The sequence below is a fragment of the Dipteris shenzhenensis genome, chromosome 4 (genome assembly GCF_047967505.1).
Source record: "Dipteris shenzhenensis isolate YYH24624 ecotype China chromosome 4, Dip_SZ_1.0, whole genome shotgun sequence".
NCBI lineage: Eukaryota > Viridiplantae > Streptophyta > Polypodiopsida > Gleicheniales > Dipteridaceae > Dipteris > Dipteris shenzhenensis.
The window spans coordinates 52,989,809-53,015,957 of record NC_141599.1 but is presented as its reverse complement, the minus strand read 5'-3'; the positions used below and the strand labels follow the sequence as shown (position 1 = coordinate 53,015,957).

Below are 26,149 nucleotides of genomic sequence, written 5' to 3'. Positions count from 1 at the left end.
CCATATAGCTCATCTCATCTGAGCCCACAGGCTCACTATTTGTGAACAAGCACTGAGTTTACATTACAGGCATTTGGAATCTATTGAAAATTTTATATTATGGTATCTTGCATCCTTTAGCCCAAAGACTATGCCAAACCTAAGGCCATTTGTCACAATTAGCTTAAGGTGTGCTAGTAATAACGAAATGGATGTCTTAACTTTCAGTTGTTTGTCCATTCAATCCACCAATCATGATGATAATGCAAAAAAATAAACATTAGTGGGGCAAAATGGGGCCACAGCAAGCCTTGTTTTGCCCCACTAAATTTTTTTATCATTTCATGACTATTGATGATGAGAAGCTTTTGGATAAGTCAGTTGAGTGGCTGCAATCACATGCTTTGATTGGTTTTCTACATGGGCCATGGTACTCTACTACTTATCTAGAGTCATGGCTACGAAATAACTAGATCAAAAAAGGCTTCACTATCACTAACATGAGATTTTGTGACATGCTTACTTGATTTTATAATTTTGAGAAAGCCAAAACGGCTGCTAGAGATCTGCATTAGGGACTTAGCCTTTGTATCTTGAGAGTTGGGCCCCACGTTTTAGTCGAAACAATCAAAGATCTACAAGCCCCCCATATGGATTGAGCTACTAGATCTTCCATTTGCATTGTTGTGCAGTAGCTTAAGGGAGGTTGTAAGTGTTCAAAGGGAAGATTTCATTAACCCAAGAGGCAATCCTCAGGTATGTGTACAACTTACATAACAAGAGGAGACCCTCTCAAGTTAAGGATGATGTTGCTCTTACCAAGAGACCCAACCCCAGGGCTAAGAAGGAGCCTAAAAAACATGGTAAGTAAAGCTCTCTCTTTCCTCACACATAATGTATGTGGACTCACAGACCCCTCTATTTCCAAAAACATCTTTTGGTCCATGTGTTGGACCTGGTGATTGGGACCATGTCCCCTATTATATGTGGGCCTTGTCCCCACATACCTATATTTTAGACGAGGGTAGTAACGTAAGACATATAGAGTTGGCACCCCAGGACTCTCCACCATTGTCAATACTTAGGCATTTAAGCATTCTATCTGACTGATTATCCATTACCAAGAATAGATGACATTCTAGATTCATTGGCTAGTTCAAAGTATTTCACAACATTGAATTTCCCAACCTTTTTGGCCTTATAGGAGGCCAAGATCACAAACCAGGCCCTTGAAGATAGGCTCAAAGCTATAGATGAGAGACGAATTCGGTTTTATACTAAACATTTTGAGGGCAAGCTATCAAGGATTCTGTACTTAGTGAAGATAAATGGATTGTACTACAATGCTTAATCAAAGGTTCTTAGATTATTTCTATTTCTCTTTATGCCCCAACTAGGAGTTTGGACAAGAAGAGGACTTGGTAGTTTCTAGAAGAGCTGAATGGAAATGTCATTGTGCTTGGACATTTCAACATGGTTGAAAGCAGAAAGGATAGATGGCTTAGGAAAGGCACTATTGTTAGAGGGGCAGAATTGCAAGCTTGGGAGTCACTTAAAGAGACTTTGCACTTGGTTGACCCAAATATTCTTGGAAATTTCACATGATCCAACAAACAAGTGAGGGAGTTTAGAAGGGAAGCAAGGTTGGATAGAGCCTACTTATCCTAAGAGGTATTGGTGAAAATCATCAAGGTAAACATGCAAGTTTACTCTTCACTCTCTATGTCAAACCACAAACCTCTAATGATGGTCTATGATTTTGAACTAGGTATAAAAGCCTCATGTTGGTTTAAGGTTGATCCTAGTTTGTTTCCCCTCAAATTGGTCCAGGAACAAATCTTAGAGGTCTGGAGCTCTTCTTGTTCTACGAAAAATTGGCATGGGAGATGGAAAGTGTAAACGTTGCCCTAGAATTAAGGAAAATATTTTCCACTTGTTTGTGGCATGCCCCCAAGCTTGAATATATGGAAGATAACTCAGATCTAGCTAGGGGAGCCTTTAAATTGGAAGTCTATTCTCCTAGGGGAAACCATTAAAGTGAAGGAATCTTTTTGGACCATAGTTAGATCACATGCTCTTTGGTTTTTATGGATATCCACGAATGCTTTTGGTTTAGCTAGACAAATACTAATGTTGAGGATTTAGGTTTAGTATAGTATTTATAATTTTAGAATAAAAGGTGTAGTGTTAAGGGTTTAGTATAGTATTTAGGATATCTACTTTAGGTCTTAGGGTTTGGAAAACATGGTTTACAAACGGTGTAACATTTCTGTTTTAGGGTATATGATTTAGGGTTTATCATATAGGGTTTAGGATTGATTGTGTAGAAACAAGGAAATATTTGTTGACGTGATTTTTTTTTGGCTCGATGCATAATTTTTAACCCTCACGCGTGACATATAGTGAGAAGCAAGGAGGAAATATGCATCCCCAACAATGAAAATGATATTGTATGGGTATAATACTTTGCATGAGCCTTAAAGTGGGTAACATTAAGTCCCTTTTAAAGTATCATACCCAAGAAATATAAACAACTACGATAGAATCACCCCGATATGTATATTTGACACTCATGCATGACCCATGGTGAGAAACAAAAAAATATGGATGCCTAACAATGAAAATGATATCATATGGATATGATACTTTTGAAGAGTCTAAAGTGGGCGACATTTAAACCCTTGCAAAATATCATACCCATCAGAGATAAACACATATGATAGAAATACCCTAATGTGCATATTTTCACACTCGTACATGATGCATGGTGAGAAACAAGAAAAATGCATGGCCGACCATACAAATGATATAGTACAGGTATGATGCTTTGCGTGGACCTTAAAATGATTAGCATTAAGGCCCTTGCAAATTATCATACCCATTGAAGATAAAGTTTTATGATAGAATCACCGGGATGCATATACTTTAATACTCATGAATGATGCGTGGTAAGAAAATATAGATGCCCAACCATGAAAATATAGATGCGTGGTGAGTTACAAGAAAATATAGATGCATGATGTGTGGTGAGGTACAAGAAAATATAGATGCCCAACCATGAAAATCATATCCAGTGGGTATGATCTACTTTGCACGGGTCTTAAAGTGGGTAAGATCAATGCCTAATTTGAGACATTCACATAGGACAGAAGTACCATGATGTGTATTTTTTGACTTTCATGCACGACGTGTGGTAAGAAACAAGGAAATATGCATGGCCAACCATGAAAGTGATGTATGATGGGTATGATACTTGGCACATATCTTAAAGTGGGTAAGATGAATGCTCGTGTAAAATATCATACCTTTGGAGATAAACACATAGGACAGAAGCACCCCGATGCATATTTTTTCACACTTACGCGTAACATGCGGTGAGAAACAAGTAAATATGCATGTCCAACCATGCAAATGATATTTTATGGGTATGATACTTTGCCCATTGGGCCTTAAAGTGAGTAAGGTAAAGTTCCCCACACAGTATCATAGCCATCAAAGATAAACATGCAGCCTAAAAGCACATTACTACATATTTCTTCATACTCATGCATGACACATGGTGAGAAATAAGGAACAATGCATGACCAACCATGACAATGATATAAGATGGGAAAGATACTTTTTATGGGCCTTAAAGTGAGTCTTTGACACACACATAGGATAGAAGCACCATGATGCATATATTTCTGACACCCATGCATGACCTCTGCATGACACATGGTGAGAAATAAGGAAATATGCATGCCCAACCATGCAAATAATATCTGATGGGTATGATACTTTGAATGGTACTTAAAGTAGGTAGGTATTAATGTCAAAGAAAAGTATCATATTCATCGAAGACATGCATATATGATAGAAGCAGCATGATACATTTTTTTAAAACACTCATGCATGATGCATGGTGAGAAATAAGAAAATATGCATGCCCAACCATGCAAATGATATCCAATGGGTATGATACTTTGCATGGGCATTAAATTGGATAATATAAGGCCCTTGCAAAGTAGCATATACATCAAAGATAAACACATAAGATAGAAGCACATGCCAAGTGGGGAGAATGTATGGCTGGGATTGTGGATCCTTGTGACAGATGGGATGCCAACATAAGAGGAAGATTTAGGGCTACAAGAAAAAGCTAGAAGAACGAATCAATACGAGACCCTCATTGAGGCACCAAAAATTTTGAGTCTGGCATTGAAGCTCCCTTGCAGACCGTGTTGCTGCCATGTTGTTAGTGGAAATTAAAGAGGACGAATATTAGGCTAGGGAAAAAGGAATGGCTTGGCCTTCTTGCTTTGTGTAGCAGAAGTGTATTTCATGCCTTTGGTCTGGGTCTACCTTGTTGTAGACTGAGCTATAGACTAGAAGGAAACTACAGAGTAGAAACTAGACGAAGCAACCTAGGTATAAATAGAGGCATCAAAAGGTTTACTGGTGTCGTGAACGATCAGCTTAATAAACCCCGACCCCATAGGAGTAGATGTGGGCTTGCAATTTTGAAATCTAAACCATTCTAGGATCATATACCAATATACTTGTACTGCAAAATATCCCAATACCTTTATCATCCTGTATAAATTTGATGCCTAAATCTAACATTTTAAATGTCAGCTATAATTCAACCTTAAAATTTTTTAGTTTTATAGCATTAGTAGCAGTGAGCATCATGTCATCAACATAACAAAGAATGATGAGCAAATCACCCCTCTCTTCCTGACATAGAGGGTGCTCTGATGTGGACTATTTTGTATTCTCTAGCTAGACAAAAAGGCATCTATATTTGCATACCAAGCTCGACGAGCTTACTTCAAACTGTACAAAGCCTTTTTAGCTTGCATACTTTGTCTTCCTTGCCTGGTTCCACAAATCTAATGGGCTCAGAAACATATACCTCCTCTTGAAGTCCCCATTTCAAAATGCACTTTTGATGAATCCAGCTAATAGATCTTCCATCCATGAAATGCTACCAATGAAACCATGCACCTAACAGTGGTCATACAACAAAGGTTTCATCATAATCTATGCCTTTTTGCTATGCATATCCCTTTGCCATCACAATACAAGATTTGTACTTGTTTATGGAACAATCTAACTTTCTTTTGAGCTTGTACATCCACTTTAGGTCAATCGCCTTCTTGCCTACAAGCAAGTCATCAACTCCCAATTGTGGCTTTTCTTAATGGAGACAATCTCGGCTTGCATTACCTACATCCACAACGCACATTGTCTCGTGCATCTTCAAAATAGTCAAGCTCATTTACCTCAAGCATGTTGTTGACCCACGCAAACTCATAGTAATGGGCATCCTAAGTGCCCCTAGTGCCACTCCATGTATGGCTAGGAAGTGGTGTATAAAGATTGCTATCCTCAAGAGTGTGGAGTGCTGATCTTACTTCCTACATTGTTGTACAGTCATATGCTACAACATCATCAATCTATTCCTTGGAAATAGGAGCAGCCATCGGGAGCTGAGGCATTTCCCATTGGAGCATCTTGCTACAAATGGTGATTTTCCACTAGCATATCAAGTGTAGCATAAAAGGAAATGCAGCTCGTAGAGGGTTTCGAAAGACCCCGATTTCTCTCAAAACCAGCAAAGGGTAGATCTGGATTTTCACCAAATATAACACCCAACTAGTGATAACTTTTTGTAGACAATAAAAATTCACTTTTTTGCCTTGTCATAAAATTTGCCAGGAAACCCTTGAGACACATGTGCATATGCTAGACAACCAAATGTACAAATGTATCCCGTATTGGGCTTACGACCAAACCATGCCTGATAAGGTGTCATGACCTTAAGTGCCTTCGTGGGACACCTATTCAAAATACTATTCAAGCACATAATAAATTCCATCCAAAATTTGTGTGGCACCCTTTTGCTTTAGCATGCATCTCCCCATATTCAAGTACCAATTTTTCCTTTTAGCCTTTCCATTCAATTGAGGAGTATACCTCACCATAAATTAATGTATATTTCCCTTCTCATCAAAAAGTTGTTGCAATGCCTTGGATAGATATTCCCCCCCTCGATCAGAAATGGAGGGTCTACAACCTGCATTCGGATTGGTTTTCAACCAAAGCGACAAAAGTGTTTGACCACAGTGCAAACTTCAAACTTATGCTTAAGAGCAAAGACAAAGGTTAAATATGTGAAATTATATATGAATGTAGCATAATAAACATGAACTCCAAGCGACCAAGTGTGCATGGGTCAACAAACACTAGTGTGTAATTTAGATGTATCCCTTACTGCACCATCCTTTGAAAAGGAAAAGCAATGCATTTTACCCAAAATATAGCCCTCACATATTTTGTCTAAAGGGGTCTCTAAATGAGATAAGGCAACCATATTATGCTTTTGAAATAGCTTAAGGCTACCATAATTAACATGCCCAAACTTGGCATGGCATAACTCTACATCCTTCATGGTAGAGGTAGAAGCTACAAAAGTTAAACATGCTCTTTTCTCGTAGGCATCAAGCTAGAATGATCCGTGACATAATGTGCCTATGAAAATCAAAACATAGTCTCTGTCCCTATCATAAACCGGACATCTATCATCCTTAAAGATGACCTGACAACCTCTTCCTCACCTCTTTGAGAGAAAGAATAGAAAAAAAGTAAATTCTTTGAATCCTAGGGACATACAAAGCATCCTGGATGCAAAGATCTAAATCATCTAGGGTTGTGATTGAAAGGCCTCAAATCCCATTAACGAATTATTGGTACAAGAAATTGACTTGTACTAGATATCTTATCAAAGATTATGTGAGATAAGATGGCGAGAAGCACCAATATCTACTAACCATGTTTGATCCATCTCATTCATGCTGAAAATGCATGACAACATGTTATCCATCTCATTCATGCTAAAAATGTATAACTCCCAAGAAACATCATAACTAAAGAAGGCCCAATTATGCTCAACAAAATGAGAAGAAGTATCATTGGAACCTCCATAATGAGTTGGTCCTAAAACTTCCATACCAGACACTTTCTTCTTCCCTTTGGCAAGCCTCTTGGGGCATTCATTGATGTGATGACAAGGCTTTTTGAAATAATGAACTTGTTTGAGATGAGAGGCTTTGCTGTGTCCTTTGTATCTTTTTCACTTGCACGTGCATGTTTGAAACTACTGCTAAATGCATGACTTACTTGAACTTTCTTTTTGCCCTTATCCTTGGCTAAAAAAGCATGCTTCCCATGCGAGAACATGAAGCCATATCTTTTGCATCTGCTCCTCCTACAACAAAAGTGCTACGAACTCTTAAAAAGTGAGGTGACTCTTATTTCCACTCATCGAAAGATTAACGTATGAAAAGAATGATAAGACTCTAGCAAGGAGTTTAAAGTACTAGAAATAAGCTATGAATCGGGAATAACCTCATTGATATTCAAGAGTTTCTCACACAAATTTTGAATCCTAGTGACATGATCCTGCATAGAGTCACCTTGATCCATGTGAAAACTATCAAGAGCTCTGTGTAAAAATGAGACTCTAGCCTCATTACAAGCTTGATACATATCCTCCAAAATATTACAGGCAACATTAGTAGTCCAACAAGACCTGATATGGGGACAACAAACCTCCTTACATTCACTACTATCAAAGATAATGCTTGGGCATTCCTAGTATCACACCTCTTTTCCTCAAGAGTGACACGCGCATGTGCATGTGCTTGTGCTTGACCAACTAGAGCAGCTTGTTGTTGCCCTTGTCCCGCCTCCCCCCTCCCCCCCCCAAATGTGCCACCACCACGACCCTACTCTCCCTTTGGAGGAGCGCCTAGCACAATTTGAACAAGATGAGCTTCATCATTTGTATCATAGTCCCATAAATTCTTAGTAGCCAAAAGATTCTGTACCATAAAACTCCATAGAGAACAGTTGGTGCCATCCAATCTATCCTTCTGAGCAAGCATCTAAAGGACATTTATTCCATGCCACTTGAGTAAACAGCATAGGAAAGCTCATGTGTTGTGAATACTTTGCTCAAGTAAGAGAAATTGTAGCCAAAGCCTATACTAGGCTTGAGCATGCACCACAAATCATAGAAAACTTTTGTGTTGGGATATGTACTAAAATTTCAAAACTCTCTCAAGAGTCAATGAATGCTTGGCTCAACAAGGCATAAACCCTCTAAAAAGCACCTTTATTTCAAACAAAAATCTCAATTACAAAAGCCCAATGTCCTCTCAAGGATGTGAACACCTAATGGGTGAAGCCAAGAGCCGACCCAATGCACGATGTAGTAAGGGTGAGGTGGTTTTGGTTGTATGTTTCAACCAATTATTTTGCTTTTGTGCCCCACTAATATTGTTCAACATAGAAAAAGAGCTACCAATAGAGCTGACCAACAAGCTAAAAACTGTTCTCAACGTAATACAAGCTCCCTAAAATGCTAGTCAAAGGGTGTAGGAGGCCTGAAAGTAGTGCAAGAGTGAGGGGGAACCTATTTTGATACCAAATGTTGGAAATGGAAGTGAGAGAACACAAGAAAATAGAGCTAAAGAAAGCTAGAGTTAGATTGCATCCACTAATGAACTACAAAGCTAGGTTGGTCATAGAGGCAAAACCCTAGGATGGACCCTAATAAATGGTTAAAAAGATGTGTAGTGACTAACTCAACTTCTAACTGGGGTTAGGGATTAAAAACCTTAATAAAGTGAAAAGGCATGCCCCTAGCCCCTTATCACATAACATTGGCCACTACTTTAGGAAATATAAATATATATAACAATGATGTAGCACATCCTAATCCTCAAAAGAGCAAGCTTGTGGCCAAATAAGATGGACAAGTTGGGACACAAAATGGATAATTTTATCACAAACTACAAAATAATGGTGGACTACTTGGCTTAAAAAACGGAAACTGAATGGGTTGGAATCCTCATCCTCACACACACATCAAAAGATGTGGTGGATAGTTGATTGAAGATATTGGTGTAAATGAGTTATATCAAATTACAAGAGTGGGTGAAGTAGGCCATACACTGATCGAAAGTGGAGAATGATCTATTGTGCAAGCATGGGTCGCAAAACTCTTTGACAAGAAATATGGCCATTAGCTAAACACACCAAGGTGGTTTGTGCCTTATAAAATCACCACCAACATATCACAAACTTACAAGGGAGTACATTGCTCGATGTAATGGATTTTTATTGAGATAAGCTCCTATAGCTATTTATTTTATGTCTTCAATCATGAACTAAAACTTTTACTCGAGTCCATAAGATAGTGGCTCGACCATGGGAGGTACATGGTGTTGACGTTGTGCCTAAATCTCATCCATTGTTGGATCCACTACCATGATGGTCTCCTTAAGTTACTTTTCATCCCTTGCCTATAGTTGTAAATATCTATTAATCCTTAGACTCCTTCTCATTGCTAGGAATTCCTTTCTCAACTACAATCACATCATCACGAGCTACCAAATTGATTTTCAGAACTAAAATCCATGTGGCACTTCCAATGTATTTTTGGCACATACTTGCAAGACTTTGGAAGGTCAAGCTAAATTAGGGCATGAGCTTTAGTTGGAGTTGTCCTTGTCTCTTAAGAGGGGTAGCATGTTGGGGGTCCATTCCTTTGTATCACCATGTCTTGGCTAGAAAGACACTATCGAACAACATGCTAGAAGAACTCACTCCTTACAAGGATATTTGGAAGGAAAGAGGAGGAGTCAAGACCATGGCTAGGATCTCTGGTGGCAAATTTTGAGAGCAAATTAGTAGGGCAAACGAGGTTTTAAAGTTTGAGTGGAAAGTGTAATTGTTTTTGTATGCTGCAATCAATGAGGGGTTTTGCTTGCAAGACTAGGACATTTATTGTTGATTCAACCCTACTTGTCACATTTTGTCTACCCTGAGCTCCCCTTGGTCTCCTCCTATTTTGTACCACTAAAATGATTCTTTCACCACATCAAAATCTATGTGGCACTTCCAATGTATTGGTAGTACATATGTTGTAAAGATTTTGGAAAATAGGGCTAATGAAGGGATGAGATGAGGGCCACAACTTTAGTTTGAGTGGGATGGGTGAGCAAAAATGTGCTACTATGGATGGAAAATGCATGTCATAGTGGGTAGCCTGTTGGGGTCCATTCCTATGTAAGCATCACCATGTCTTGGCTAAAAAGACACTATCAGATGACATCTTGGCTAGAAGGACTTGTGCTCATGGAAAGGATATCTTGAAGGCCTGGGTAGAGGATTCAAGATGGTAGCTAGTAGGGGGTCTATGATGGTAATTTTTGAGGGTGAAATTGGTAGGGTGGATCAAGTATTGTGGGTTTAAGTGGAGATTGTGATTGTTCTATTAGGTTGTAATCAAGGAGGGTTGGGAACCTTGATCCTCTCTTTACTAAAATTTATGTGGCACTTCCAACATATTGGTGATACATATGTTGCAAGAATTTGGAAGGTCAAGCTAGTTTAGCGAAGGAACTTCAATCAAGGGAGTCTCTACTTGCTTAGAGGGATGGGTAAGATTTTTTGGTGGCAAAAAAAACATTGTCAGAGAACATGATAGGACTTGCTCTTTTAAAAAATATTTGGAGGGATGGGAGAGAGGAGTCCAAAGGGTGGCTAGCAAGGGTCTTTGATGGAAAATTTTGGAAGCAAATTGGTAAGGCAGACAAGGTTTTAGGACTTGAGTGGAAAGTGTATTGTTGTGGTAGATTGCAATTAAGGAGGGGTAAGGCTTGCAATACTAGTAGCTTCTTCCTCAACTAGCACCCTACCCATTTTTATCTTCCTCTTAATGTCACCCAAAAAATACTACAATGCCAACTACTCCCCACTAGGTAGATCCAACCCCTACACTTCCCTTTCCTTTGTAATTCCTATTCCCCCCACTAGGTAGATCCAGCCCCCACGCCTCCCCATTCAACACACACAATGACGAGGGTAGAGAAGACACTAGCCTATTGACTCGAAAAAAATGTACACTCTTCAATTCCTTAGCTGCTACAATCAATGGTTTAGTTGCTAAAGCATATAATAGTGTGGCAATGAGTAGCCCTCTTAATTGAACTGCTCAATTCAAATTTCCCTACTATGCCCCCCATCAATTGGTACTAGCAGAGAAGCATTCCCCAATATTGGATTAGTCATAGGTATAAATTTAGCTAGAAAGGACCTCAGTCATATAACCCCACCTCACCCAAGCATAAGCTTTCTCAAAACATAGTCCAAGCATGACACAATCCATCCTCCTCCACTACATAATCCATAGTTACTACTACCTGTAGGAATTCTAAAAAAATGGTACAAGTGTAGAAGCATTCCCCAACATCGGATTGATCATAAGTATAAATTTAGCTACAAAGGACCTTGGTCATATAACCCCACCTCACCCAAGCATAAGCTTTCTCAAAAGATAGCCCAAGAATGACACAATCCATCCTACTCCGCTGCATAATCCATAGTTACTACTACTTGTAGGACTTTCTAAAAAATGTCCTAGTCAAAGATAACTAGGGATTCGAATTCTCTCTCTCTCTCTCTCTCTCTCTCTCTCTCCCCTAAACTAGTTTCATACTCACTCTTGCCACTAGTGGCATGTTGAGTCCTTTTTCCTAAACCTTCAAAGGAATCAACCATGCATTCCTTCCTAAACTTATTCTAGTGATTGTATCTCTCCCATTTAAATCATTTTCTTTCTTTGAGATTTTAGATGTTTGAGCTTCATTGGATTGTCTTTTGAAATTTTTCAATAGATTGGATTGTCTTCAATAGGTTGGGGAGGACTTGAAGGTGGTGGAGGTGGTGACGACTACCAAAATCGCAAGAAACACTATAGAATTCTATGTGCTTCTTAATAGTACATTGGCCCTCTTGTCATTAGTGAAGATGCATTTCCCATTTAGGCCATAAGGCCCTAGAATAGAATGATGATCAAAATGGTGTGAGCTAGAATATAACTTGTGCTCTTTGTGTTGTCCATCTGTTTCTTTGATTGTTCAAGTGTTCAAGGTTGATGATTAGATTAGCTTCTTTAAGTTTTCAAAGGCAAGGGTAAATCATCATTGCACTTGTGGAAAGCATTGTATCGATCAAAGCATCAAGAATGAAGATATAGATGTGATTCCTATACCTCACTGACCTGTGTCTTCTATATCTTCTTTAGAAGTTGCCAACAAGCTCATTGTTGAAGGTCATTGGCAAACATTTGTTGTAGTAATAGGAAGGTGAGTGCTAATGCAACCCAACAGAAGGAAGAAGAGATGATCATGCAATAATGTTTGACATCTTGGAAGGGTAGGGTGAAATATTTTAGAACAAAGGAAGGACAAAAAAAGAAAATTGAAATATTGATTTAGCATGTATACATGCACAAAGAGCTTGTCTTGCTAGACCATCCAAATCATCTTCCACAACACATACAAAATTCTAAGCTTTGAGTCTTCTTGTTACATAACCATAACTTTTTTGCTCTTTTTTTGATCCACTTTGTTTAATTTTTTGCCTCAAATATTTTACCTTCATCTTATGAGCATTCATGGCAACCCACATAATGCATTTTAGGATAATGGATGTGTTATACAGGTGGATTGTGAATTGCAATATCAAGGTAGGTATGAAAAGTAGTTAACTAAAGCATGTATATTTTTTAATGATCATTTTAACCAACTACTGGACAAGGGCAACACACATGGCATGTTGAAAAAACTACTAGACCTCCCTACATGGAACACTATTGATTGGCCAATTCCTCAAGGTAGTATGCTAGAGACATATAGAGCCAAGCTATTTATAGAAGTACACTGCTCTTTAAGGCAAGGATTGCTACAAGAATTTGCCAAATAAATGTTTGCATGCCAATCGTAGATTTTGTTGAGTTGTTCAATCATCTTGCAATCAAAGTTTGCAAAACAATGCTCAGTTATAAAGCCAATGGCACAAAGATAATCTAGACTTCTTAGATGCTGGTTAGGATAGGATAACATCCAACTCAGTAAACTATGAGGTTGTGTGTAACTTGATTCAACTTAAATACATGATTGGGGCTCCAAATTTTATATTTTGCTTTTACTACAAACGTAGTAGATTGATTAGGAACCAACTTATTCCGCTAAATTTGATCTGAGCTCATTTGGTTCTGAGACAAATAAATTGATATTGCAGTTAATGAGAATGCAAACTTGGTGGGTATGTCCTCTTGCCTTTGTAGTTTGTGGGTCATCTTTTTGTGTCCTTCTCCCTTTAGATCTTGGTGCTGCAACTTCTACTATCCGTGGACCTTTTTCCTTTCTTCTAGAAGTCTTAGGGAACTAAAGTAGGGCTGCAAAATGAAACACATACAAAATCAACACCATGTAATAATCAAATGAAGCACTAGGCAAAGTGCACAATAGAATGCAATTTGCAAGGTTGGAAAAATCCAAAACATGCAAATCAAATTCTTTTGCACATTTTATCTAGTGCAAATTTTTCTATGCCAGGGAGGGAAAGAAAGAAGGGAGAGAGAGAGAGAGAGAGAGAGAGAGAATAACAACCACCATGTTGGTTTTAGTTGGGGATTTATGTAAGCTAACCTAAGCAAGCCAATCAGGTCATCCAATGATCGGGTCTAGCCACAAATATGTATACTAAAATAGCATGCTATATAGCAGGTTTAGTGGGCACATATAGTGTGCTACATAGCTTATACAATACGGTAATGGCACATAGTGTGTAATACAGCAACATTAAGTGTGATAAATGAAATGTGCTATGTGTGCAATGTGTTACATAAATGGTCCTGGTGGTCTAAAGTCCCAACCCTAGCACATGAAAAGAATCCCCCAACCTAGACACAATCGCAAATTGCTTATGTTGCACGTTCACGTTTGATGGAAATAATGAGATATTTTCCAATACACTGATGCCACGTCTAATGGAACAAGATCAATATTGAGATATTTTCCAATCCACTAATGCCACATCAAATGGAACAAGATCAATACCATGATGTCTCCAAACTATAATAGGTGATATTTATAATTCCATCAAAGGCCAATGAAATCCAAGAGATTTTTGGTTGAGCCTGAGTGTTTCTTTTCATGTGCTAAAGTTCATATCATGAAGATGTGGAAAAATGATGGTTACCACTATCATAGGATAGTTGCCAGTCTTGACTATGCATGATAATGGTCAATCACTTGAGATTGTTTGCTTTTATAACTATGGCCAATGCTAATTGGCTGTAGCCATTTCTGTCTACTTTTATAACTATGGCCAATGCTAATTGACTATAGCCATTTTCTGTGAATTTTAGGGTGATGCTGGAGAGCCAAAATTCTTTTAGTACTTTCAACCACCATGCTAGTTGTGTCACTTTGGAGAGGAAGATTGTCTATTGATTCCATAATACTACAGCTTATTGGGGAGGCTTGCAAGCAAGGGAGAAGGAGCTTCTTATCGGCGGGTAGCAAAAAATTTGTTGAAGAAGATTGTATTAAATCCATGAAAATTGTCTATTGAATCCATGATATGGTAGCTTGTTGGGAGGCCTGTAAGCAAGAGATAAGGAGCTTCTTATCAAGTAGCAAAAAAATAGTTGTAGAAGAAAAAGTAGCAAATTGTACTCGTACTAAACTATCTAATCCACTAAAGTGGACCTGTCACATCAACATTGTCTTTTCTAAAAGGCTAAGCATCAATCAAGGAAATTGGTTAATTTTCACTTGCATTTTATAAAACTAACTCGGAGGATGAGTGAGAGGGAGAGAGAGAGACACAGAGAGAGAGAGAGAGAGAGAGAGAGAGAGAGAGAGAGAGAGAGAGAGATCTTCACACAACACCTACAACCATTTGCAATGTCAAGAGAGGAGCCACATTGAAATGGTGGGAGAAATAGAAGAGTACTAAAGAAGAAGACCATCATGTCTATGAGGTATGGACACGTTTTTAGTGCATGAAAAGAATTGCTACTATGTGTGTTTAGTGCCTACCTAGCATCATTTAGCATACCTTGTACTGGGAAAACCCGAAGTCTCCCAATCAAAGGATATTTAAAAATTGGTGTTTAATGAGGAAATTTTCTTAATCTGGCTAATACAAGTATAGGGGAACAATTAGAATCTGAGGACAAGGGTAGTCGGGAGACAAAGAAGACAGAGGCACTCTATAGTAGGATTTAAGCCTATTGAGCAACATGGTAGATGGAAGATAAGTGTCTACAAGCACCAAAAGATGCGAAATTCTATAGAGCAACATGGCAGATGGAAGATAAGTGACTACAAGAGTGTATAACTCATTCTAGATCATGTTTAGAGCATGTGAGTCATTATAGATCAATCATGTTGTTTGGTACATACTAAACTATGCAGACTGCAATCAAATGTCAAGTACATGTTAGAGCAGATGCAGAGACTTAGATGCATGTCTAGTCCATTACGATGGGTATCTGGTGAGGTCATTGAGAATTGGTAGGTCAACCATCAATCTAACTATGTCCTTTCTATTATGGAAGTAGAACCATCAGTGTGTCATTGGGTTCCACACTTGAACACCACCTCAGCATGTTATTTCTTTAAGTGGCTTCAACATCAAGTTTTTATTCTTTCAATTGGATGTTAATAAAATTAGACTGTACATTATTTTGCTCTCAAATACCTAAATTTTCAAAACTTATTATTATTACCAAATCATTATTACAAAATCACATATGCTTATCTCATAAAAGAATAAATATCATAACATAGATGCTGCAAATAAGATTTGATCAAAATAATGTATGTGAAGATGCTGATGTGCTAGTTCCCACATGTGCAGTGCCTTGAGTGTTTGGTGATGCACCTTGGCTATCCAAATTCATGATATCTTTGATATTGAACATGTCAATTGCCTCATCCACATCAATGTCTCCAAACATCGATCTGTAGCGAGTGAGCTCATCTTGTAGCCTCAAGTTGCTCTCTCATACAGTTGCAATCTCTTCATCTTTCCCAGCAATCTCTTCATCTTCCTTGGCAATTCGTGCATAAAACTCTTCTACCATGACACCTTGCTATCGGAGAGGTACAGCTGCTGTAGCTAGCTCAACTGGGGGGGGAGAGAGAGAGAGAGAGGGTATTCTTCTGGTAAAGACGAGCATGGTGGTTCAAATAACTACCCTGCTAGCTCTAGCCATTATGTTGGTTGTCTATTGCTATTATGCTGGTTAATTTTTAGTTGCATCCAATAAAATTTGGGGGGGTGTGGGAGGGGGGCCGGAGAGAGAGAGAGAGAGAGAGAATGTTCTTTTATAAAATACAAGCACAGTGGTTGAAATATAAACCATCGTGCTAGTTGAAAAGTTCAAGGAAGAGTACATAGCAGAGAACTTGTCTCCCTTGTAGATCATGGAGGTCAACGGTTAAGGGAGTAAGGATTTAGGGGGAGCATAGGAGTGGGAGAGAAAGAAGGTGTAAGAGCAAAGAGGAGGAGGAGGAGGGAGGAGGAGGAGGGAGGAGGAGAGGGAGGAGGAGGGAGGAGAAGGGAGGAGGAGAGGGAGGGGAGGGGTTGCAAGGTTGGAGGAGAGGGGAGCAGGAGTTGCAATGTTAGGACATGATTTTAGACGTGGAGTGCAAGGAAGCATGGACACTTGGAGACAATTGCTTGGAATACCAAAGTAGAACTCAACACAATGCGGGCTTCATTCCATTATGGGCTATTTATACAAGTTGGAGAGCTTCTCTCTCTACATGTAGGAATTGTAAGACATTCTCTCTCTGCATGTAGAACATGCATGTAGGATTTGCATGTTGCATGTACAACTGCATGTAGGAATCGTATGTAGAACATGCATGTAGGAGTCGCATGTAGAACTTGCATGTTGGTCCTTGGAGATGCATGTTGAGGATTCCTAAGAGAGATTCCTAGACTTATGCAAGTATAAGCGAAGCTTTGCCGCTACTGTACACACGCATTCTATGCTACCTAAGTCCATGTTGGCAGAGAGATAACATACTCCCGAATTTATTACCCATCCTCGAGTCATGGCTTATTGTGATCATGGAGTTGGGATGTTGTGCATGTAACCTAGTGGTTGTGGAACTTGTTCAATCGATCTTGCTGTAAAGCCTTAGCACCATACAAATTTTGCTCTGTTTCTAGGAAGCCTTTATCCACCATTTGTGGTGTGCTTCTAAGAAGATGACTCTTTGATAGAGTCAGCTTGTAGTCTGAGCATCGATCCATTCATTGGGATTGAATCTAAGTGGAGTCAAATGGCGGTCAATGTGGTTGGGGACCTCCAGAATGTATTCCAATGTTTTACTGAAGATAGCACCTTTGGTGAAGGATGCGATCGATGTTGCCGTGCATTATTTTCTCATGTTGTTGAAGTGCTCGGATCAGTGTGCCTTGGATGTTCCATTCTACACAAGAGTATGGCTCAATCATTTGCCAATTAATGGTGCGATCCTCACCTAAAGTGTGTATGTTGGCCTCCCATCTGTGACATCGTGGAACTGCGTAGAACTTGGGATGGGTTCAGAGACATGGAGGTGCACATAGGTACTCTTTCAAGAATATTACATCAATGCACTGCTAATCAGGTTGGGGATCCAATTTGCTAACCCAAGCTTTACTTATTTGATGCTAACAAAGGTTGGTAGGGAGGTTGTCGAGGGTCCATCCACCTCGAGTTTTCATATTAGGATATTTGCTCCAAAAATCCTTGATGGGGTTACTGGGAAGTGGTATCACATCAAAATCATATCCATCATTGGAATTTGGCATCAGAGTGCAAATTGGATTATCTAGAGGTTGATATTCAAAATCAAATATGGGGTCATGTTTTGATGATGGAAGCACAAGTAGTGTCGAAGCTGATGGTGGGGTAGGGAGAGAATCTGGGGACATGGGGGAGATATATGGAAGAGTGTTAGTTGTGGGAGGGGAATCAGAGGGGAGGGAGGGAAGAACTGGGCAAATGGTTTGAGCCACTTGGTAATCCTTGAGGGTAGGATCAGCAAGGGAAGGAAAGAAGTTAGGTGTGAGGGGCTGGTATGTTTGCGATTGTTGGGTTATTTGAAAGTGGTGAGAGGCATGAGCAAAGAGATGATGAAGGGAGTAGATGTTAGAGGCTAGAGATCAAGGAAGGTTAAGAGGGTGGTAGCAACAAGGGTTAGTGAGACTATGAGATTGGCATAGAGAGTGGTTCGATAGAGGAGGCAAAGGAGCATGATGCACAAGCGTGATCATGATAGTAACAATCGGTGTGTTGAAGACATAGGGACGGAGGATATGGTGGGTGCATATTTTGGAGGTCTGACAAATCCTGTCCATGTTGAGTCCAAATTCATTGAGAGCCTGATGAGGGAGTCGACCTCAATCCCCTTATATGATTGTGCTCCTAGTTAAAGCTACTTTGAGGTCACTTGGCAATCTTAAGGCTTGCAAGCAACATATGGGTGGTCAAACACATCTCTATTAAAGTAAGTGCATGCAAAACTCTTGGATTTGCTATAGGGTATAGGGGAATTGTTTTGGGCATTTATTCCATTTTAAAAAATGTGGAGTGCCATTTTTTACATTATGGTCCAAAAGATGTTGCCCTAGCCAAATACAATGCCTTTATCAAGGAATGAAGCCAAGAGCATGTTGACAAGGGTTGGAATGGATTACAACAATATACATGATTGCCCCAATGGCTACATCTTCTTTTGACATGAGTATGAGGTCTAGGATTCCCATCCATGTTGTGTGGTGCTATGGTGCAGGTAGGTCTTACAAGGCTAGATTATCGAATGATAGTATTGAGGCAGTTTTGAGTCATTGATAGACAAGGGTTGGAATGGGTTACAAAAATATCCATGCTTGTCCCAATGACTACATCCTCTTTTAGCATGACTATGGGGGCTATCATTCCCATTCACGTTATGGGGCTCTTTGCTATAGGTAGGAATTAGAGAGGACTTATAGGGTCAAACTATCCCAATGAAAGAATTGAGAAACTTTTAAGTTATTGATAGGATATGATGTCTATTCAGACCTCATTCAGACTAAATCCATTGCATAATCGATGACTTAGCATGCCAAGAATCCACTGATAGAAATCAAAGGGTTCCTATGGATTGTGCCACATGGAGACACATTGATAACATGCTGCATGACTTTGTAAAGGAGCCATAAAATTTGCATCTGAAGTCCCAAGACAAAGTCACAATGTCTTGATAAGGAAAGTCTTGATGTGGATATGGATACTACTCAATAATTTTCAATGGAAATATGACTAAACCTTTTCTTATTATTCTTTTGTGGATAGCTCAACATTTTCTTATTATGCTTTTATGGATAGCTATGATGCATATAACATTTCAACCCAATTTATAGTTTGAGCTTTGATCAAGTCAAAGTGCTGAGTTGAATGTTTCCTCTTTAAAGATGTTGCTCTTTAATTAGTAACAATAGCAGCCAATAAGTTGAACTATGAAAAGATACATTATTGAACTATGGAAAGATACATTAGACGTTGAAGACCTGGAGGCATTGTCTAAAAGTTGTACACTGGAAAGATACGTGACTCGACTCGATAAAGAACTTGTAGAATGTAGATCAAGGTCACTCTCTTTATCATTCGGACTGTTACTTGGTGAAATTTCTTCCCCTTAATATGAAAAGCCCGAGTTGTATCAAGAGGCATGCAAGAGTGGCAAGTTGCATTCTATAATGCAATTGGCTTTGCAATAGACACAAAAGCAAAACATCCAATTGTGAAGATGTGGAGGGGTGCTTTAATGGAATCCTCGATCTTGAGGACGATCTGGAGTGGGTGAAATCCATGAACTTGGGTTGAGGAGAACTTGAGGGGATTCTAGAAAGAATAATATGCTGGCGATGAGGGGCAAGCTTGGATGGAGTGGAGACGACGGAGAGGGCAAGGCTGCAAGGGCGATGCGATTTTGGGATGGTGAGGCAGCACAAGGAACTCGACATCTCAGAACGATTTCTTTTTTATGTGATGCTTAATTTGCCCGAAGGAATCCAAATTAACCAATGTTGACGACACCTCCGAACGTTTTTTTCTAACTTGTAGTGTAGTTAATTGACACACTGGCAAATGAAATTTAGCTTCAAATCACAGCTTACTGAGTAGCCTCGTTAGTGACCAGTTCTTGAATGCTTCATTCAACCACAAAAAGGCCAAGATATAATTGTCGCATCCCAGCGCGAGGCGGTGTCTCCCTGGAGGCTGGGAGCTTGTAGCATTTGCGATTCACGAAGTTAAAATCTCCCATACAACCCCACAACCGAGGTAGTTGCCAATGTCCCACCTATTAAGAAACTTCCTGTCTGCTTCAATGTAATATATTGCAAACGTCGCTTATGGGATGAATCGAAGACGGCATAACGATAATGTCGACGATCATAATCTGAAATTATGGCTGTTAACGAAGCTGAACTGTTCTAGATCAAGCAGTTCATGGTGTGTATAGATATGCGTGGAGGTACCGCGGTTCATCAGGTAGCTTCTTTCTAGCAGCCAGCTTGTCCAACCCAACCAAGCGGCACAGAAGGATCCTTATTACTTGACCGAGCTTATCTCTGCATGACTTGATTTCTTAGAATTTCACTTCCAAGAACGGAACCAATGCAGGCTGCATAATAGCCAAACTTCTCTTGCGCCTACAGGTGACCTAATCTGTTTAGCCATAGCTTGTCAACATGGTGCTCACCACATCTGTCCGCTTGTTCAATCTCTCTATTTTTATTTCCTTGCTGAGTGTGTTCAGCTTGGCATATTATCTCCTCATGCAACCAATGAGAAAAAGGTTTGGAAGTGGATTAAGTATACTACATCATGTTTATCATCTTTGCAACCTTTGCAAGGCTTTCTTTTAATGAGACCGCACGTATTTGACATTATAAGTTCTGTCCAGCTTTATATTGTATATTTAGGAGCTCTCCCACAAGCGTCCACGAGTGAGGGTATAGTGAATTCGCACGTCAAGCTGCTTTCATCCGTAAAGAGAAGATACTGTCTAAGAGTTCCATTGTTAAAAGAGCGCTGACTAAATCCCACAGAACTACCATATTGTAGAAGGAAATGATATCTTGAACGACCGTGAACATGCATATGAGAATCTCAACTTCTCAAGATCGAGTTCCACCGAAAGTGACATGCTCTATATAATTTAAATCCAAAGCGAAGGGTTGATTTAGCTGGCACTCCGTGCTTTGTCTGTGTCACAGAGAAGACGTGGTGGCTCGTAGCTGCCTCGTGGTCAGCTACACAAAGAGCTTGAATGGCTTCAGCCTTCGCGGCGAAGCTTTCCCTTACAGAAGCCGAGACTCTGAAAGGTAAAGGTCAATGGGCTCCCTGGGTACATGCAATAAGAAATCAACGATTCGTCTAACCAGCAAACTGCCATGCTTTTACGCAGGAATGCCCGGAGTGGCGTCTGTATTCCCCAGCCAAGTAAGGAAATTGCTGACTACGAGGTCCTGGGATTTTGTGGGTTTAACATCTGCGGCCCCTAGAAATACGACGGTTGAAAGCAACATTATTATTGGCGTCATCGATACTAGTAATTTGTCGGATTGAAGTGATTCGAGGCATCTCGACTTCTGCTACGACACGAGTCTTTAACCTCGATTATTACAAGCTTTTGCCACGTCTTTGATATGAAAGTTGGAATATTTCCAAACGGAATGTTAACATTGTTAAAGTTGCACTTGCAGGAGTATGGCCAGAATCCCAAATGTTCAACGACGCATCTGTCGGTCGTATTCCGTCACGTTGGAGAGGTGAATGTCAAACCGGAGATCACTTCACCAGTGAGAATCGCAACAAGTAAGTTCTTTTCTAAAGCAAGAAGGCTAATTAACCGTTGGCAAAAGCTGTAAATGGCGAAGGCGTCGTGACTAGTTTGGCTGGTTTGGTGTTTATAAGTCTTCTTCTAAAAATGAACTGGCTAGCTTTTCTGCCCAGAAAACTTATAGGGGCAAAATACTTTGAGAAAGGTTATGTAGAAGTATACGGACCTGTTGATAGCTCCTCAGATTTTATATCACCAAGGGATGCCAATGGGCATGGCAGCCACACCTCCTCTACAGCTGCTGGGTCAGTGGTGGAACGGGCCAACCTTTACGGCCTGGCCGAGGGCAATGCAAGAGGGGGAGTCCCTTCAGCAAGAGTTGCTATGTACAAAGCTTGTTAGGGCCCTAGGCAGGTTACTGTACTAATGCGGATAGTTTGGAGGGAATGGACAATGCTATTCACGATGGCGTAGACATTCTTTCGATCTCACTGGGTACACCTGTACCAACCGCATACGACCAAGACGGTATTGCCATAGGTGCCTTCCACGCAATGGAGAAAGGCATCTTAGTATCATGCGCCGCAGGGAATGACGGAGGACAGTAACCCTGTGGTGAATACAGCACCTTGGATCTTCACCGTTGCTGCTAGCACCATAGACAGAAAGTTCTATTCACCCATTTTGCTAGGAAACAATGTCATAGTGAAGGTACAGATACAGGAATGAGCACTCAGATTTTGAAGGATCATGAGCTTCGTCTGTGCGCACTCATGGAAACATGCATGAATGGCCGTCCAAAAGCGGTGCATCTCTTATACTCTTATGTTAACGGACCTACAATTTTGCAGGGTGTAGCGATTAATACCTTCGAGATGAACGATACATGGTATCCATTGATCACGGGAGGCCAGGGTGCTTTGGCCTCCAACGCAACCTCTCAACTTTGGTAAACACACAGCTGGGCCAATGCGTACTTATATAGCCGTTAATTTGATGTGGTGATCACTATTAATTTAATGTAAATTTGTCGTTATTGCGACAGTGTGGCGCTGGAAGAAACAACGGTGAAGGGGAAGTTAGTGTATTGAGACGTAGGATCATCAGGCTTCCGCGGCGGTTTGGACTTCAGCGTGTTGCAAGCCTGGGGCAGGTGTAGTTTTAGGAGGGGCGCCAGAATTGGACGAGGTGGGCATTCCCTTTCTCCTTCCAGGAAGTAACGTTGGGTCTAAAGCCGATGCAGACAAGATCTTAGCATACGTCGACATCACTAGGTAGAAGACGGTATCCTCCTCGACTACCATCCTCATCCCATACATGCACACCAAATCTTCATGACCATGTTTAACATTCTCACTTTCTTTATGTATTCAGCTCCCCAGTCGCTAAGATTTTGCCTTCTGAAACCTCCCTCGGCCAACTAACAGCTCCCGTCGCGGCTTTTTTCTCATCCCGTGGTCCAAATGTTGTCTCAGGGGACATCCTAAAGGTCGGTCTTCCGACATCACGAACTAGTTTCGTAATTATATTCTTGCACTTGTCACAAAACTAACAACCTCAGCTGATTGAATATGTGATTTCATATGCAATTATGACCAGCCTGACATCGCCGCTCCGGGAGTAGACATCCTTGCGGCTTGGTCATTGAACGACTCCCTCTCATATAAGACAATAATTACGATCATGGTTATCCACCTTACAATATACTCTCTGGGACGTCTATGGCTACTCCGCACGTTAGTGGATCTTCAGCATACGTGAAATCTTTCCACCTCGATTGGAGCCCTGCAGCCATCAAGTCGGCGCTCATGACCACAGGTTTAAGTCGTTAGTTGTTTCCTCGTTATTTTCTTAGGCTTGTCGCCTGTATGATCCCTTCACTTCGATTATTAATGGAGAATCCTTGGTGAACAGCAACTCCGTTCGACCCGACCAATCCCCTCAACTCAGATCTCGAATTCGGTTATGGTGCCGGACAGATCAACCCCACGAAAGCAGTAGATCCAGGTTTGATATATGACATCGGAGCCGAGGACTACGTGCTATTTCTATACACCACAACTCCACCTATACAGTCTTAATCACAGGCAAAGAATGTCCTGCCAACACGACGACAACCTTCAACCTAAACTATCCGGCGATATCAGCAGGTGTAACGTTATATTTGAAAGACGAGTTGGTATATGTAACGAGGACGCTGACAAATGTGGGCAGCGGGGCAAATGCGACATACGTTGCGAAGCTAGAGGTGCCGGACGGCATGGAAGTGGAATTATCACCACAGGTATTATCATTCAGCAAGATGCATGAGAAGCAATCATTCGAGGTAAAGGTGAGGGTACCTGGGCTTAGCACCAAGCTCTCGGCATCCCACACTGTGAGGAGCCCTATATTTATCACTGTGAGGAGCCCAGTTAAACACAACTAGAAGTTGCCTGGTTCAATTTGTAGCAGATTCACACTAATAAAGAACTCAAATTTCAGAGGAAAATAGGAAAACATGTATTTGATCATTTCTTTTGAGAGAGAATTACAATGAAATCCTTTTGGGGCGTTAAGGTGAACTTACAAATTGGGCCTCCCATGATGTAATACCCCTGCTCCAAAATGCACATTTCCATATTACTCCATTTGGATCCTTCGTGCCTCCACGTGCTGTAGACTGGGGTCTGCCTTTGCTACCTTCATCACTTTCTTCCACTCGCGTTTATGAGCAGTGTCGGGTTGGCCCCTTGGTGGTTGACCTCCCTCTCTCCTAGCAATCTTAGCTAGTGCATGCCTCTTAAGTAAAGATCTCTTATTAGCAAGTATAATGGTAATCTTTGACTTTGCCCATTTCTCTATGAACTCAACATTAGAGGGATTGGGATACCTAGAGCGTATAGCATTGATGGTATCATCAGCCAAACTTTTTTTCTGCTCTTTGAATGGAATAAAGTAATCTCTATAGTTGTTACCAACTACAAAGCACATGAAGGCCATGATGTCCTTCCCCCATGCATCCATCAAGATGCCGCCTGTCATAGTGATGTCATAGAAGATCGTACCATGCATCCACGCCACCCCCACCATTACCTCCAAGGTGTTGTGCCATGCATCCCCTCAGCTCCACAACTCCACGGAGAGAAGGAGGCATAGGGGAGAACAGATTAGAGGGAAGCCAGAGCCACCTCTAGCTCTAGCTTGAAAGAACATTGCTAATAGAAAAGAGCAAGCTGCTCCTACAGGCTCGTCAGGATGGGAAACAACTGAGCCAAGGTTTGCCCAAAAGTTGAAGACAAAACCCCTTCAAAGAGGAGGAGAGGCGACATGCAAGCCTCTTCTATTGTTGCTTTGTCCTTTTTCTGTACCTACAGGTTTGTTTTTTCTTGATGTCTCATCTCCACATCATTTATACACTTCAACTAATGTGGCATTCTAGGTTCAGGAAAATGGAAAGCTCCCAAACTGGAGTATCCAAAGAAAAGGAGGTTGTGCCTTATGAAGGAGGCTTTTCATGCTGAATATGGCCTCAGTTTGATGGGAGGTGATCCAAAAACCTTAAAGGAGACTAATCTGTCAAAGATGGAGTGGTTGGGTGTGTTTAAAACTCCCAGAGATCCATTAGTGTATAGAATTACATGCAGCAATGTTCATCCTGAAGCATATAGGGATTTTCTTCCACAATAGGGTGTACCAGAAACAATGCCCTACTAATATGGAGGTTAGCCTTTGCATGAGGGTATACACAAAATAGTTTAGCCTAGTTGTGATTGAGAAGGGCAGTTCGGTTGATTTTGCATGGGTAGATTTTGCAAAGGAGTACGTCGAGGAGTTAAAGAAAAGTGGCTATTTTGAGAGCCACACCATTAAGTGGAAGAGAAATAATGAAGTAGTGTACAGCACAACTTCTTGCATGCAGATGGTTTAACAACATTCTTAACAATTGTTGCATCCTCTGTTGTGCCAGATGGCATCTTTTGTCTCTTTAAAGGTTCAAGTAGAGAAGTAGAAGTGGTATTCTTCTTCTTGCCCAGCCTAGCAACCACGTTTTCCAAGGGACTGTCATCGCCCATGTCCATCTAAGTAGTAGTTGATACCTCCAATTGATTCTCAAGTGTTTTCAAGTCATTTAATACTTCAACAATATCTTTTATCATCGCATCCACATCTTCAAGTATGGGGACATTACCAGACATATCTTCATCGGGGATGGCCTTCGGGTGCAAGATATCCTCTCCACTCAATTCACTTGTTACAGCCACCTTTCCAAGCTCCTCCTTTGTAGCAAAATCCTCTCCAAGGTGTTTAGGGTAGGAGATGTCCTCTTCACCATCTATATCTACACAATATAGTTTAAATCAATAGTGGAAACACATATGTGGCTTTAATTATACAATACTTTATCATCAACAGAAATATATGCTAATAATAGATGTGCCAATTTTATA

The 26,149-nt window shown here is 40.4% G+C and overlaps 1 pseudogene; it reads left to right on the top strand.

Moving 5' to 3' along the window:
• Window positions 1-20,801: 20,801 nt before the first annotated feature.
• On the top strand, window positions 20,802-24,147 carry LOC147903031 (subtilisin-like serine-protease S; annotated as a pseudogene).
• Window positions 24,148-26,149: the final 2,002 nt, after the last annotated feature.